Source organism: Quercus lobata, chromosome 9 (genome assembly GCF_001633185.2).
Source record: "Quercus lobata isolate SW786 chromosome 9, ValleyOak3.0 Primary Assembly, whole genome shotgun sequence".
Taxonomy (NCBI): domain Eukaryota; kingdom Viridiplantae; phylum Streptophyta; class Magnoliopsida; order Fagales; family Fagaceae; genus Quercus; species Quercus lobata.
In genome coordinates this window covers 38114159-38125061 of record NC_044912.1, presented here as the reverse complement: position 1 = coordinate 38125061, position 10903 = coordinate 38114159, and the positions used below count along the sequence as shown (strand labels likewise).

General features: G+C 37.4%; 1 pseudogene; it reads left to right on the top strand.

The window, feature by feature from the left end:
- The first annotated feature begins 817 nt into the window (after positions 1–817).
- LOC115961696 lies at positions 818–10484 on the top strand (annotated as a pseudogene).
- The last annotated feature ends 419 nt before the right edge of the window (positions 10485–10903 follow it).

Here is a 10903-nt window from a genome sequence, read left to right as displayed (position 1 = left end):
CTAATTATTTTATATTAATCAACAAATCTCCCCCTTCATATGTGAGCTTTTTACCAAGTCACTTGTGACACTTCAGTAACTATGGGTGGAGTGAACATGGGAGTCTTCCTTAACTATGGGTGGAACATACATGGAAGCCTTCCTCTTCTACTTGGTGAGACTAACTAATGAATAACTGATCTTGAACTATTAGCTTTGATATCACTTGTTAGGGATATAAGACATTGGGGAGACTCTAATTGAGGAGCTAATATAACATATAGAGATTACATTTAGCCCAAAAGTTTAAGCCTTAAATTTAGGTCTAAGAAAACGAATCAAGTTACAATGATTCCCTCGTCCCCGCTGGATAAGCTTTGCTTTGTTCTTAGATAGACCTCCATGTTATATATGTCCTAGCTATAGTACATTATTTAAAGATGCTTTTCCAATTAAACTCGGTTAGAATATTTATTATAATTTATTTCCCTTTTCTTTAGAAAGATTAAAAAAAATCCATTTGGCTTCAGTCTTTGTTGTGTTAGGCATCCAAAACCAAGAATAAATTGAGAGAAGGATTAAATATTAGGTATAGAAGTAGAACCATTTCTTTAATTTATTCACGTTGGCAACCGTGACTTGTCTGTTTTTGTTTTCTGTTATACAAATTATCAACAAGATCATTGAAGAATATGCTTTTGAAAGGATTTGAATACCTAGTTCTTTGTCCACTTGAAAAAAAACAAATATCTCTACAACTACAAGAGTAAGCTAGCTAGCAGGCAATCCTTTTGACTTTTCCCTAAGCTAAATTATACAGTGCACTTATTTGACAAAAATGGAGAAGCTCATATCAGGCAGATGTCACTTGCAACTTGTGCCGGAAACTTACATATTACCACCAGAAAGTAGACCAGGACAGACACAAGTTCCTCTATGTGAGACCATTCCAGTGATTGATCTTGAAGGAGAGCTTAGTTTTGATCGAGCACACTTGATTAAACAGATTATACAGGCTAGCCAAGAATTTGGATTCTTTCGGGTTTGATATACTACAATCTTCTTCATTTTGTTTCTCTGAAAATTTCATATTACAATATTGATAGTCACTTTAGAACCATGTTTAGCTTTGTTAGAATTCTAAACAAATTTCATTTTATTGGATTGGAAAAACAGTTGATTAATCATGGGGTTTCAGAGAAACTGACGCATGATGTAATTGATGTGGGCAAGGAGTTCATTGTGCTGCCTGCCAAGGACAAGGCAAGCTTATATTCTGAGGACCCCAAGCAAAGTTGTAGACACAAGCATAGATTATGATTCAGAGAAGGTACACTACTGGAGAGATACTTTGAGACACCCTTGTCATCCTCTAGAGGAACACATGCAATTTTGGCCAGAAAAGCCACCTCATTATCGGTATGTTTGGCCTAGTATGTACCCATGACCTCTCTGTAGTGGCATACGCACTGATTGATTTATACATTTTCTTTGCTGGAGTAATCATGTCAAAATCCTTGGAGTGAACTCGTATGGTTTTGGCATAAGAAAATACTCAAGATATTATAAATTTTACTACAAAAACTTACAAAATGTCATGACAATGAATATGATCGGTTCAATTTCAACACATAATAAATAAATATTTGGCTAAGTTACAAATTGCATTGTCTAACTTAATTTGCCCAATATTCAATTCATTCTAATAACTTCACTTTTGTTTAATTATGACCTTAGCTAACTTTCAATTTTGTTTTTGGTCAATTTAGTTATTCTGTTAGTCTCTGTCGAAATAGTATTTAAAATATTTAGACTAAATTACAAATTGCAACCTCTAATTTTACTAAGTTTTCTCAATTTAGTAAAATTAAAGGGTGCAATTTGTAATTTAGCCTAAATATTTTAATTACTATTTTGAATTGGTGACACATTTATTTGTAAGGTTTATGCAATAAAATATTTAGTATCCCTAATAACACTTTTTCTTATAACATGATTTTAATAAATATATATCTAAAGATCGTACCCATGCACAAAGCTTATTTCATTTGTTCACTTATGTTATCTAGTATTGCAAACAGTTCTTTCAAAGATTTTCCTTATAATTTCCGATAATAACATCTGCCTCATCTTTTTGCTTTTACGATGCTAAATTCCACTTAACTTTTTTTTTTTTTTTTTTTTTTTTTGAGAAGGTACATTCCCCTTAACTTGATACTCAATTTCTCTCATAAATACAGCATCAACTTAAAAAAAAAAAAATATATATATATATATATATATATTAATATATATTTTAAAGTTGATAATGACAAACCTCCACTTTTTCTCCTCTTAAATTACAGGGAGGTGGTTGGTAATCATGCAGCAGAGGTGAGGAAGCTGAGTTTGTGGGTTTTGGATTAATTTGTGAAGGTTAGGACTTGAATCAAGATATTTAGGAGAAGAACTCAGCCAAGTTCAGTTAATGGCTATAAATCACTACCCTTCTTGCCCGGATCCGAGTCTGACCTTGGGATTGCCTAAACATAGTGATGTTTGTTAACCTCATAAGTCATAACCTTTCTTCTCCAAGGGGAATCGCATGGGCTACAAGTCTTAAAAGATGGACAATGGTTTGCAATTGAGCCTCTCCCTAATGCACTTGTGGTTAATGTAGGCCACATGTTACATGTATGTCCCTATTTCTTATTCTTTTTTTTTTCTTTTTTTTTTTATACATTTAATTGCCCATTTTTTCAACAAGCCCTGGTATCATATTTCATATCATGAAAGTTTGGTTTTAAATGTCATAGTTGCACTAAGTGCCTACACTCTAGGCCAACTAACTACTCTTCATCAAAGATTTTGAAAAATTACATATTTTCCTTATAGTTTTGGGTGGTTTCAAATTAAACTCTAAAATTAAAATTTTTTTATAACTAAAACCATTAACTTTTAAAATCATTTCAATTTGCACCTTCAATGAGTTATTATTAACTAAAAGTAACAAAAAATTTACATAAGTTGTGATTAAAAATCATCTAAAAAAAACACTTCCATGTGAAATTATGAAACCTCTAGGTATACTATATTAGAGTCTGAAATTATGTGATAAGTATTCATATAATTATCCTCAGTAAAGAAATTACAAATAAAATTATATATTATATATATATATATATATATATATATCATATATAAACTTATATCCAAATCATATAATAAAATATACTTTAAAATAAAAGTTGCGTCTTACAATTGTATATGCACCAAGTGCACCTCTTGTTTTTATTATATTTTTTTCATTATTATTATTATTATTTTCTTTCTCTTGATGTTATGTGACACATTAAAATGATTAACATATTTGTTTCAAGTGAAATTGAATTGCCAAAATTTCCGCAAAAAATAGTTTAAAAAAAAAAAAACTATTATATGTTTAAGAAATGGTGAATTATTTTTCCACCCTAACTTGTCATCATGATTTCACTTTACCCAAAAACGCACAATTGACCCCAAAATTTTAAAACTCACTTAACTCCCTCTCTTCTATTTTGGTGTTAAGTTTAACCGAAATTGCTTGCATGTGACTTCTGGACCAATTGATTGTGCCGGTTTTGAACAGTTGCTGTTAGTCTCTCTCCCAGCGTAGGAGCTTTTCTCTCTCATTTCAGAACGAGCACCTTTCTCTTGTCTTATGCGAGTCTTTCCTCCCTTCTTGTTACGGGATCTTGCTGGATATGGTTTAGCCCATAATCTCATCTCTACATCTCACTATTATGGACCAAGCAGTTATAGAGGGATTACAACATCTCCAACTCACCAAAGAAAAAGAAGAAGACATTTCCATTTCAACTACAAGCAAATCAGAGCTTTTAGAAGAATGCGCACTGAGCTTGTTTGGCCGTCTTCTTGCAGATCGAAACCAGAATTCGAGAGCTCTAAAAAGCACTCTCAGATCAGCTTGGAAGTTGGGTTCAGGTCTGAGAATCGTGGATGTTGGAAAAAATATTTTTCAGTTCAAATTCAACTCCAAATATCAGATGGAATGGGTTGAAAGAAACGGACCATGGAACTTTGACAACAATCTCTTGCTCATGTGAAGATGGAGAAAGGGATTATCAGTCACAAATATTACTTTCACCCACTCTCTATTTTAGGTCCAAGTTTGGGGACTTCCCTTTGAGAATATGTCTGAAGAAGTTGGAAGGGATTTAGGTAACAGTTTGGGGAAATACATAGAGACTGATAAGTGGTCTTGGATGTCGGAACAGGCTAAATTCATGAGGGTACGTGTGGATTTACCCATTAATAGGCCGCTGCGAAGGGGTGGCAACATTGTTAACCCGGAAGGTGAGAAGTACTGGATATCATTTAAATATGAAAGGCTTCCCACCTTTTGTTTTCTTTGTGGAATCCTGGGACACGATGAACGACACTGCTCAGGAAACTCCAACAATTCTGAAGCTCAAAGGCAGTACGGTGACTGGTTACGGGCAAATGGGGGCCTGAAAAGTGGAAGTGAGAAGCCAAAAGTCTCAAGTAGCGATGGTTATGAGGCACGAAAGGAGGGTGGCTCTGTTGACCGGCAAACACCTTCGGCCACTGATTCAATGGACATGGAAGCAGTGCAGGTACAACTCCCAAGGACCATTCAAATTCAAAATCAAAATCTCACACATCCTAAGAACACGCAACCAGGACATGGTGGTGTTTCTGCCAAGCCATCAGTCAAGTCACCAGCTAGAAATCCAGCAAAAGTTGACAAGGTATGTCTCTTGAGCCCAACGCCTCTCTTTGACAAATGCTCAAATGAATCCCAAAAAATCTTAGTAACCGAAAAGGAGGTCTGTGATGAGTCTTCTACTGTGGGCCTCCCTAAGCAAACCACATTTGAGGCCCATGAAGTAACCAGCCCACTAAAACAAATAAATAAGCCCCCTTCTAGTAATGAAACCACCACCGTCCCTCTAAGCCCAAGAAAAGGAAATTGGAAAAGAATAGCTAGGGCCCAAGGAAAACAAACCCAAACCTCAACTTCTAATCCAGATTCTCAAAATCTGATGGGGCTCATGGGTTCTAAAAGAGTTGGCAAGTTAGTCTTCTCAGAAGAAGAAAACGAATGCAAACCTCCAAAGAAACTTTGTGACTCACACCACTCCAACACTCATGATACCACTAAGAGATCGACGGTGGTTGCCAAGCAGCACCGCCGGGAGCCATGAATTCCTTGTGTTGGAACTGCCGGGGAATTGGGAACCCCCGGTCAGTTTTTGCACTCCGCGACTATGTGCGGCGCTGGAATCCCAGATTAGTGTTCCTCTCGGAAACTAAATCAAAGATCAGACGTATGGAAAAAATAAAATTCAAACTTGGTTTCACAAACGGTTTATATGTTCCAAGTAGGGGCCGGAGTGGAGGCCTTGCTCTACTATGGTCCAGTGACACAAATTTGGAGATTAAGAGCTATTCCAATCATCACATCGATGCTATAATCATAGAAGCTGACAATGGCTTTTCCTGGAGATTTACCGGGTTTTATGGATATCCGGAAACACATTTAAGGGAAGAATCCTGGAAACTCCTCTTCCATCTGAATAGTCAATTTAATTTGCCTTGGTTTTGTTGGGGTGATTTTAATGAAATTCTTTCAATGACTGAAAAAGCAGGTGGTGTCCAGCGTTCCCAATCTTAAATGGATGGTTTCCGTCGAATTGTAAATCAGTGTGGTTTCAAGGACCTGGGGTATAGTGGCCCAGATTATACGTGGTGTAATATGAAGGAAGGGAGCAACAGAATTTTGCTCCGTCTGGACAAAGCTTTTGCCAATACTGAATGGCTTGAACATTTCCAGGAGCCAATTGTTCACCACCTGGCCGATTCCACCTCTGATCACTGCCTCCTTGCTATCACTGACTCACTCCCTCCAACCTGTAAATGTATTCGCCGTTTCCATTTTGAGGCTATGTGGATCAAAAGGGAGGATTGTCGTGATGTGATCGAAGCTGCATGGTAATCGGGCTCTCTCTCCGCCACCCCTGAAGGGGTTGCTTCTAATCTCCAACGTTGTGCAAGTGCTTTGGCAAGTTGGAATCAGACTGTGGTTGGCAGTATACCAAAGAAAATTGCGGAGAAAAGAAGAATACTTAATTCCATTACCATTGTTGATCAGCAAGGCGACAGAGGGGCAGAGATTAATCAGCTTAGGGGGGAAATATATGATCTTTTGGACAGTAAGGAGACCATTTGGCGACAACGCAGCAAGGTGCATTGGTATAGGGATGGCGACAGAAACACTAAGTTTTTTCATGCCCGTGCTTCGGAAAGGAGGAGAAAGAATACCATTTTGGGGCTTTGGAATGATGATGGGATTTGGTGCGAAAGCAAGGAAAGTATCACTGCCACTGCTATTTCTTACTTTAAGAAAATTTATACCACTTCTTCCCCCACTGGGATCGATGAAGTCATAAGTGCAATCCCTAGGCGTGTCACAGAAGAAATGAACATAGAGCTCACCAAAACTTTCACAAGTGAGGAAGTCTTGAAAGCACTGCAGCAACTCCACCCCAGTAAAGCACCCGGGCCAGATGGTATGTCCGCGATCTTTTTTCATAATTATTGGGACATTGTAGGATCTAATATCATTAATATGGTCTTAAGTGTGCTGAACTCAAATTTGCCTATGACTGATATAAATAAGACTAACATTTCCCTCATTCCAAAAACCAATCAACCCACCAAAATGACTGAATTCCGTCCCATCAGCCTTTGCAACACTACCTATAAAATCATTTCAAAGGTCCTAGCCAATAGACTCAAGGCCATTCTTCCAAACATCATATCTGAGAACCAAAGTGCTTTTACCCCCGACCGCCTAATCACAGACAATGTCCTTGTAGCCTTCGAGTTCATGCATTATCTAAATCATAAAAGTGAAGGAAAAGAAAACTATATGTCCATTAAACTAGATATGAGCAAGGCATTTGATAGGGTAGAATGGAATTTTATTAAAGGTGTGATGGTAAAGTTGGGCTTTGTGGATAAATGGATTGACCTTATTATGAATTGTGTCTCCTCTGTTTCTTACTCAGTGCTTATAAATGGAGAGGCTTGTGGGTACATTTCTCCTTCAAGGGGCATTAGGCAGGGAGACCCGCTCTCCCCTTGCCTTTTTCTCCTTTGTGTTGAGGGGTTTTCAGCCCTCATTCATGAAGCTGCCAGGAATCATCAAATAAATGGAATTTCCATTTGTAGAGGCTGCCTTTTGATCACCCATCTCTTCTTTGCTGATGACAGCCTTTTGTTTTGCAAAGCAAAGGTTCAAGAATGTCACGCACTCGTAAGTATTCTCAACAAATATGAAGAGGCTTCGGGGCAGAAAATCAACACTGATAAATCTTCAGTTTTCTTTAGCCCAAACACCCCTCAAGACTTAAAGGAAAGCATTCTTGACATTCTTGGTCCTATGCAAGATTCTCGGCATAATAAGTATCTGGGGCTGCCCTTTATCATTGGGAAATCAAAAACATAAGTGTTTGCCGAAGTTAAGGATAGAATTGCTAAAATACTTGCTGGCTGGAAGGGTAAACTCCTTTCAATTGGTGGGAGGGAGATCCTTATCAAAGCGGTGGCTCAAGCAGTGCCTACATACACTATGAGTTGTTTTCAACTTCCGAAGACACTATGCCATGATTTGGAAAATATGATGCGGAGTTTTTGGTGGGGCCAAAAGGATAAGGAGAACAAAATTGCGTGGGTCAGTTGGAAGAGAATGTGTCGGTCCAAATTTCATGGTGGTATGGGCTTCCGAAACATACAAGCCTTCAACCTTGCCATGTTAGCTAAGCAAGGTTGGAGAATTCTCACCAACCCGGACTCCCTAGTGGCTCAAGTCTTCAAAGCAAAATACTTTCCTTACAATGATATTCTCAATTCCAAAAAAGGGAGCAACCCCTCATATGCTTGGCGAAGCATTCACAATAGTCTTGAGGTAATTAGAAGGGGCAGAAGGTGGAGAGTGGGCAATGGACGTCGTATCCATATTTGGGAAGATAGATGGCTGCCTACGCCATCAACCCATAAGGTGTTTTCCCCCCAAGTAGCCTTTGAAGACTATCCCATGGTTTCTTCCCTCATCGACATTGACACTAGATGGTGGAAAATTGATGTGATTAGAGCCACCTTTTTGCCTCATGAAGCCAGCACCATACTAAAAATCCCCATAAGCTACAACCTACCCGAGTATAGCCTTATCTGGATAGGCAACAAAAGAGGAGCATTTTCTGTCAAGAGTGCATACCACATTGCTATGGGTTTGGTGGATTCAAGTGAGGATGGAGAAAGCACCCCAAGCAGCTCAAGGACTTTACTGTGGAAACAGAATTGGCAGCAAAAAGTTCCTCCAAAACTCAAAATCTTTGCTTGGAGGGCATGTGTTAATGGTCTTCCAACTATGCAAAATCTAAACCATAGGGGAATTCATTGTTCTAGCTTCTGCCCATTATGTGATAAAGTCCTTGAAACCACTGTCCACGCACTCCTCCACTGTGATCATGCAAAAATGACTTGGGGTTTTTGGCACAACTGTCCAATTGATCTCTCTTATCCTTATTGTGACTTGGTGAATGTGGCTCTTGATTTCATTGCAAAAGGCTCTCCAAGTGATCTAGAACTTTTCTTTGCTGTTGCTTGGTCAGTTTGGTGGAATCGCAATCAAGCAATCTATGAGGATTCTGGTTCTACTCCTCTTCAAGCTTGGGAAATGGCTTGCAAAGTTATAGCTGAATACAAGGCAGCTTGCTCCTTTCCGATTTTTGCTCAAGCCCCTTCTTTGACCATTTGGAAAGCTCCCCCCGTAGGCTTCTACAAAGTCAATACAGATGCAGCTGCATCTGATGATGAGAGAAATTCCTGCATTGGTGTGATCGTCCGTGGCTACAAGGGTGAAATTCTGGCAGCTTCTTCCAAGGTCCTCCCGGCGTGTTTTTCTACTGAGATTTCAGAGGCTATTGCTGTTCTGGAAGGTGTGCTTCTTGCAGTGAAAATGGAGGTTTCTCATGCTATTATTGAGTCCGATGCCTTGTCCATTATTCAAGCTATCAATGATGGGGTCTTTGGTGGTGAGATTGGTCACATTGTTCAGAATATTTGGGAAGTCTCTTCTTGTTTTAACTGGTGTTCCTTTCATCATCTGAAAAGGGAAGGCAACAGAGTTGCCCATGAACTTGCAAAAGTTGCTAGGATCACTGATAAGTCACAGGTCTGGGAAAGAGCTATTCCAAGTCCTGTTGAGCATATTGTTATTGAGGAATTCTGCTTGTAATGCTTTTGCTCTCTTTGTTGTCTTACAATTTCAGTTGAATGAAATTCAAATGTTTCCTATCAAAAAAAATAAAATAAAATAAAATAAAAGATGAAATTATACCAAAATTGGTTTCACATAATCCGGGTGATAGTTTGGGAGGAAAAGTGTAATTTTCTCTTAAATAAATAAATAAAATACTATCATAAAGTGCATTCCTCGTGTAACTAAAAATAATTTTCTTCTCTTTTATTATTATTATTTTTATTATTCTTAATTAATTAAGTTGTACATTACATGTGCATAAAATACTAGTACCTTCTAAAATTTAGTAGGTTGATTTTGAAAGAGGATATAATGAAATTAAGATCATGGTTTTCATTCGCCCTGTTAAGTGTTCAATCTACCACATGCCTCCATATAGCATAAGAGAGAAGGAGAAAAATTGGCGAAAAAGACAGAAAAAAAAAATGAAAAGAAGTTAAGATAAACTTATTCAATTTTCAGGTTTGAAAGTTATTGGTGCAATGCAAAGTCAGCTTTTCCAAATAAAGTGTGCTTTGAGTGGCCTATGCTATGTGACGTCTTTGTCCTAGTCCTAGATTGTTATTTTGAGAAGACGATAAAAATGAAATTAAGATCAATGCTACTCTCTCTTTAATTTACCATCAACATTATGTTTCTAGTTTATTTGAAAAGTTCGGCCTCTGTTTCTTCTGGGTACTTGTGAGTCTCTGACAAAAATTTATAATTTCTTTGATGCGATAGCATTAGAGATATAATAGCCCAATAATATAGATCTAAGGCGAGTCAAGTTTACTACTTTTACCGTAAATCTATTAATTATAGTTAGTGAATAATTAATCTAGATTCTAGTAGACTAAGGCTTAGACTTATGTTATTAGACTAATATATCTCTAATACCATATATTCCTTGATTGATTTCTGATCACAAATTTGTGATTATGAGTGTAGATTATTAGCAAATGGGAAGCTAAGCAGTGCTGACCACAGAGTTGTGACGAACAAAAAAGTTGCACGGACAACAGTTACCAGCTTCATCCATCCTTCCAACAATTGCCGCATTGAACCTACGAAAGTGCTTCTAAGTTGTTACAGTCCACTGTACAGAGATTTTGTGTACAAAGATTTTCATAGAACCTATATAGCAGACACTCGTAACAGAGTTCCACCTCTTGAAGCATATAAGATCCAAGATTAAAGTATGTTAATTTATTACGTACATTTATTAAAGAGCAAGTTGTTTGGAGAATAATTGGTGTGATCTTACCATATCTCTCTTTTTTTTTTTTTGTTTGACTTTTTTGGATGAATTATAAATTTCATTAATCAAAACACAATTATTGGCGGAAAAAAAACCTAGAACCCCTACAAACAGAATAGAAATCCAACACCAACTAACTTGCCATATCTCTTATATATTATACTAACATAGAACAGGAAAAACCAAACCAATTGATACAATTGATATCGAACAGACATGAAAGTTCTTTTTGTAAGGTTGAATTTATTCAATCATATGTCAGCTTTATTCTGTGTTAAATTTGTTTGTATTTTAGCAATTAGATACCCTGTATTTAGGTGGGAATAATGTAAGGGTTGTGTGTGAGAAGAGTGTGA